This window comes from Theropithecus gelada, chromosome 8, assembly GCF_003255815.1.
Source record: "Theropithecus gelada isolate Dixy chromosome 8, Tgel_1.0, whole genome shotgun sequence".
Taxonomy (NCBI): Eukaryota; Metazoa; Chordata; class Mammalia; order Primates; family Cercopithecidae; genus Theropithecus; species Theropithecus gelada.
The window spans coordinates 29,065,328-29,072,092 of record NC_037676.1 but is presented as its reverse complement, the minus strand read 5'-3'; the positions used below and the strand labels follow the sequence as shown (position 1 = coordinate 29,072,092).

Genomic DNA, 6,765 nt, shown 5'->3' with positions numbered 1-6,765 from the left:
TCCGACTAAAAAAAAAAAAAAATGTATAGCCACACTACTAGATGTGAAGTGGTATCTCATTGTGGTTTCAGTTTACATTTTCCTAATGCCTGATGATGTTGAATATGTTTTCATGTGCTTTTTGGCAATTTGTATGGAGAAATGTCTAGTCAAGTGCTTTCCTCATTTTTATTTATTTTTTATTTTATTTTATATTTTGAGATGGAGTCTTGCTCTGTCACGCAGACTGGAGTGCAGTGGCGCGATCTCAGCTCACTGCAACCTCTGCCTCTCGGATTCAAGCAATTCTCCTGTCTTAGTCTTCCGAGTAGCTGGAATTACAGGTGCAGGCCACCATGCCCAGCTAATTTTTGCCTTTTTTTTTTTTTTGCAGACACAGGGTTTTACCATGTTGTCCAAACTGTTAACTCCTGACCTCAGGTGATCCACCTGTCTCAGCCTCCCAAAGTGCTGGGATTACAGGCGTGAGCCACTGCACCCAGCCTCTTTCTTTATTTTTAAATTGGGTTGTGTGTCTTCCTGTTGTTGAGTTATAAGAGATTTTTATGTATACTCTGGATATTAAACCCTTATCAGATATATGCTTTGCAAATATTTTCCTGTTTTGTGAATTGTCTTTTCACTCTCTTGATAATGTCCTTTGATGCACAAAAATTTTTAATTTAATTTTAAAGTTTTTAATTTTAATGAAGTCTAATTTATCTATTTTTATGTTGTTGCCAGTGCTTTTGGCATGACATGTAAGAAACTACTGCTAAATCCAAGGTCATGAAGGTTTGCCTCTATGTTTTCTTCTAAGAGTTGTATAGTTTTTAGCTCTTAAATTTAAGTCTTTTTTTTATTTTTTTATTTTTATTATTTTTAATAGACGGAGTCTTGCTGTGTAGCCCAGGCTGGAGTGTAGTGCAGTGGTGAGATCTCAGTTCACTACAATCTCCACCTTCTGGGTTCAAGCAATTCTCCTGCCTCAGCCTCCTGAGTAACTGGGATTACAGGTGCCCACCATCACGCCTGGCTCATTTTTTGTTATTTTTAGTAGAGACGGAGTTTCACTATGTTGGCCAGGCTGGTCTTGAACTCCTGACCTCAGGAGATCCGCCTGCCTCGGCCTCTCAAAGTGCTGAGATTACAGGCGTGAGCCACCGTGCCCAGGCAAATTCAAGTCTTTGATCCATTTTGACTTCTTTTTTTGTATATAGTATAAGGTAAGCATCCAACTTCATTCTTTTGGATGTAGATATCCAATTTTCCCAGCACCATTTGTTTAAAAGACTGTTCCTTCCTTACTGAATATGGTTTCTGTATCCTTGACTTTTAAGTGTTTAACCCATTAAGTAAAATGTATTCTTGCGTCTGGATGAGAAAACCATCTTCTTCCGTCTTCTTGTCTCCCACTCTTGGAAGGTATATTAAGCTTATAGATGCCTGAAGCCACTTACATCAACAGTCTCTTTAGGAGTCCCTACCCAGAGAAGCTACACTGTAGCCATAAAAGAAAGTTATGCTGGAGCCATGTCCTGACAGATAGGCATTAAGTGTCAGCTCCACATGCTGAGACAGCCACTTATCTGTCCCTCACTTTGTCTTCTGTCCCCTGTCACTGACCCCTTTCTGGTTACAGACATCAGGGTCTTCTTTAGGAATCTCAGTCGCCCCTTGCCCTGGGGAAGACTGCATCTCAAGCCAAAGTGGCAAACAGAACCTTCATTCTTCAATCATTAATTCACAAGCATGACAGAGCTCCTCATGCATGTTAGGCACTGGAAACTCAGATGGGAAAGGGGACACTGCAGAGGGGTTTTACTCTTCTTCCCCATAGGGTAAACGACCCTTTCCCCACAATTGTAAATCCACATCTTTCTCAAGCCCAAAAGCTTACGGGACATTTCCACCTGGATAGCCCTCTTCCATTCCAAATTTACTGCGCCTAAGGCCAAATTCATCATCTTCCTCCTGACATTCATATGCCACTCCCATTCTCCAGGCATCGAGGCCACAAACCCTGGAGCCATCCTGGATTCTTCTTGTCCCTCACTCATTCCATCTGACTTTCCAAGAAAGACCTGTGAGTTCTTCCTTCACACGTCTGCATTTATTCCTTCATTATCATTGTCACACCAGTTCAGGACCTTGTAATAATCTCCTGACTGGTTTCTGTGCTTAATCTGCTCTACACACCACAAGTTGTTTAGCTCAGGCTGCCTACTTGAAAACCTTACAGTAACTTTCCTTTGCTTATAAGATAAGATCCATAGACTCTAGCATGGCCCTCTGCACCTTCCATAACCTGAATGCAACCATCTTTCCAGCCCTACTTTAACTTCCTCACACACATCTTCAGCTCTAGTTGGATTGGTTCATTCCGTTTTCCACAGTCATACCTTGTATGCTTTTCTGTCATCTTGCATCTTTTTTTTTTTTTTTTTTTTTTTGAGACAGAGTTTCACTCTTCTGTTGCCTAGGCTGGAGTGCAATGGTACAATCTCAGCTCACTGCAACCTCCACCTCCCAGGTTCAAGTGACTCTCCTGCCTCAGTCTCCAGAGTCCAGAGTAGCTGGGATTACAGACATGTGCTGCCACCGTGCCCAGCTAATTTTGTATTTTTAGTAGAGACGAGGTTTCACTATGTTGGTCTCGAACTCCCAACCTTAGGTGATCTGCCCACCTTGGCCTGCCAAAATGTTGGGATTACAGGCGTCGGGAGCCACAGTGCCCAGCCATCTTGCTTCTTTACTTATATTGTCCCCACACCTGTAATGTCTTTCCTTCCATTTCTATCAAAATCGTATTCCTCTGGGTTTCTGTGGTTGGGGAAGTAGGAACATCCTGCTGGGCTCCTGGTGGTTTCTGTCTGCTCTGCAGCACAAAGCCCTTTCCCCACAGTACCTCAATGCAAGCTTGAATAACAAAGGCAATTTTTTGGCCAGGTGTAGGATCTCATGCCTGTAATCCTAGTGCTTTGAGAGGTCAAGGCAGGAGTATTGCTCGAGCCCAAGAATTTAAGACCAGCCTGGGCAACATAGGGAGACCTCATCTCAAAAAAAAAAAATAAATAAGATAAAATAAGTCAGGCATGGTAGTGTGTGCCTTGAATCTGGGAGGCAGAGGCTGCAGTGAGCCATGGTCGTGCCACTGCCCTCAAGCGTCAGTGACAGAGCAAGACTCTGTCTCAAAAACAAACAAACAAGCAAACAAACAAAAAAGCTAAAAGGAAAAAGAAAGGCAGTTTGAGCAATTTTTCCTAAGCCATGGCATATCAGTTATACAGAAATACTGCTTTGGGAAACAGTCTTCAGGTGATCCTAGATGAGCTCATACAGTCTCAACAGACCACCTACAAATTCTACTTCAGTTTGATAAGGCTATAACTTCAGCATTGGCTCAGAGGGTTAGGAGCAGAGTCAATTTCAGGAGCTTTCTAAATACCTACAAATTCTGTGATAATCTGTGGACTTTTGTATTGAATGATGTTTAATTCAGAGAGGTGACAGAACTTATTGAAGTGGATGAAGCAAAAATAGTAGACTGTGATGGTAAAAATACTGGCTCCAATACTACAGAATGATGGGGGAAAATGGGTTTTTAATGCTGTCTTCTGTTATTATTCATCACTCTTTGAAGAGAAGCAGAGAAGAAACTTAAAACAAATTATTTTAGCATTGTAGAAATGACTATACTGTGCTCTCCCAGAGAATTCCAGTAGGAAGAAACTTGTAACTCATAGCCTCTTACACGTTACCTTTATTATACAGCATGAAAAGAAAACATAACATTTAAAAAATGACAATTCAAAAGTTGTTGGCTTCCTAAGAATATTCTTCAATAAACTCCTTTTAAAACTTAAAAAAAAATCGTATCCATCCATCAAGCCCCATCACCCATATCCAATCTGTTTGGAGTCTCAAGAAGGGCCAGCCATGATGGCTCACGCCTGTAATCCCAGCACTTTGGGAAGCCTCGGTGAGCGGATCATTTGAGTTCAAGAGTTTGAGACCAGCCTGGTCAACATGGTGAAACCACCATCTCTACTAAAAATACAAAAATTAGCCGGGCCTGGTGGTATGCACCTGTAGTCCCAGTGACTCAGGAGGCTGAGGTAGGAGAATTCCTTGAACCCAGGAGGCAGAGGTTGCAGCAAGCCGAGATCATGCCACTGCACTCCAGCCTGGGCAACAGAGCAAGATTCTGTCTCAAAAAAAAAAAAAAAAAAAAAAAACTCTCTAATAAATAGCGTCTCTCTCTTCTCTGCCCAGAGTTAGAGAAATAAACCGAAGAGTAAATACGGCGGCCAAGATATTAGCTTTACCAATAGAGAAGTGTTAAGGACTTAATCCAGTGTGAGGGCCAAATGGACCTGCATCCAAACTACAATAGAAGACAGAGATCCACTCACCCACCCACTCCTGGGCAGCACTCCCAGCTCCGTCAACGCCAGGAGGACCTGCAGATAATTCTTCTCTGTGGCAGCTCACTCTTAAGAGGAAGAAGAAGGGCTGAGACAAACTCCTTTCTAGGAAGGAAACACTGGGATTGAGGAAAACACCTTCCATGCTCTCAAGATCTGTTCCTAAGAACCGATACCAGCTTTCTGTTCTCAAGTATCTGACACGTACATCCACTTTTCTCCTCCAATCCCGCCATGATCTGCTGCCTGGATCAGTATAACTGCCTACAGTTGATCTTTTGCAACTACTCCAGAGCCCTACAACCAATCATTCCCCACACTGTGGCCAGAATAATGTTTCTGTTTTGTTTTTTGTTTTGCTTTGTTTTGAGACAGGGTCTTGCTCTGTCGCCAAGGCTGGAGCGCAGTGGTGTGATCGCGGCTCACTGCAGCCTCAGCCTCCAGGGCTCAAGTGATCTTCCCGCTTCAGCCTCCTGAGTAGCTGATACTACAGGCACACACCAACACACTCTGCTAAATTTTGTATTTTTTGTAGAGACAGGGTTTCATCATGTTGCCCAGACTGGTCTTGAACGCCTGACCTCAAGTGATCTGCCAGCTTTGGCCTCTCCAAATGCTGGGATTACAGGCATGAGCTGACATGCCTGACCTATTTGGTTATTCTATTTTTTTTTGTTGTTGTTTATTTGGCTGGTTTTCTTTTTTTGAGATGGAGTCTTGCTCTGTTGCCAAGGCTGGAGTGCAATAGCATGATCTCAGCTCACTGCAACCTCCACCTCCCAGGTTCAAGTAATTGTCCTGCCTCAGCCTCCCAAGTAGCTAGGATTACAGGTGTGTGCCACCCATGCCTGGCTAATTTTTGTATTTTTAGTAAAGATGGGGTTTTACCATGTTGGCGAGGCTGATCTCAAACTCCTGAGCTTGTAATCTGCCCACCTCAGCCTCCCAAAGTGCTGGGATTACAGGTGTGAGCCACTACACCTGGCTTGTTTTTTTTTAAATTTAGACAGGGTCTCTCTGGCCCAGGCTGGAGTGCAGTGGTGTGATCATGGCTCACTGCAGCCTCAAACTCTTGGGTTCAAGTGATCCTCCTGCCTCAGCCTCCAAAGTAGCTGGGACTCAGGCATGTGCCACCACGCTCAGCTTATTTATTTAGTTTATTGATTGATTGATTGATTGATTGGTTGCAGAGACGGGATGTCATGATGCGGCCCAGGCTAGTCTCAAATTCCTGGGCTCAGGCGCTCCTCCCTCAGCTTCCTAAAGTGCTGGTATTACAAGCATGAGCCATTGTGCCTGGCCAGGATATGTTTTAAATATGCAAATATGATCATTTCTCCTCTTATTAAATCCCTTCAGTAGATTCTCATTCCTCTTGGGATCAAGACCCAAGTCCTTACCAGGGCCCACTAGATCCTGGTGCTCTGGCTCCAGTCTTCTCCCCTCCCTGTCATTTCTGCTCCGCACACACAGAGCGTTTCTCATTGTTTAAACCGCCATGCTGACTCCTACCTCAAGAACTTTGGACGTACTGTTCCCTTTGTCTGTAATGCTCACTCCCCTCTCTCTTTCCTCTCTTTTTTCTTTTCTTTTGTGGCCTGGTTAGCTCCTACTTATCTACAGATCTTAGCTCCCACATCCCCTCCATAGGGAAGTCTTCCCTGACCCCATAGGCCCCCGTAGGCCCCTCTACTTCCTTCAGATAATTTAGCAGGTGGTATAATTATATGATTGTATGATCATCTGGTTCATATCTTTTCCCCTATAGGTTCTCATCAGAGCCACAGATGATGTCTGTTTTGCCCACTGTTGTGTTCCTTAGCAATTGGCACGGAACTCAGTCCAGTCCTCAGAGACACCCAATAAATATTTATTGAGAAAACAAAAGGCCAACTAGATTCAAACTTCCTCTGTTAAGCCAGACTTCTTCTCCGCCTCCTCTGAACTCCTACGGCACTTGAGATCCCACCATTCATGTACACGGCATTTATGGCAACTGCCTGATAGTGGCTGATAGCCATGTCTTATCTCCCCAGCTAGACTGCGAGTAGCTGTGGGCCAGGGATCATGGCTTCCACGTGACTGTAACTCTCACAACGCCTAGCCCAGCTCCCACCACTTGATGTGCGCACAATAACAATTTATTCAAAGAGTTAATAAAGATGTTGGCTTTTCTTTCTTGGTCTGTAGCAGTGTTGGTGGTGATGGAGGGAAGTTATAATTCCCTGATGCTTGGGAATGCAATAGAGACTGCGTTTTATAGGGCAGAACTAGGAAAGGATATTAGAATGTTGTGTCCTTTTATTGCAAGAACACTTTCTCTGCCAATTTGCTTGGCAAAGCAAAGCAAGCCTTTTCT

At 43.7% G+C, this 6,765-nt stretch overlaps 1 pseudogene; it reads left to right on the top strand.

Annotated features, from left to right (window-relative positions):
- The first annotated feature begins 3,249 nt into the window (after positions 1 to 3,249).
- LOC112629714 lies at positions 3,250 to 3,566 on the top strand (annotated as a pseudogene).
- Positions 3,567 to 6,765: the final 3,199 nt, after the last annotated feature.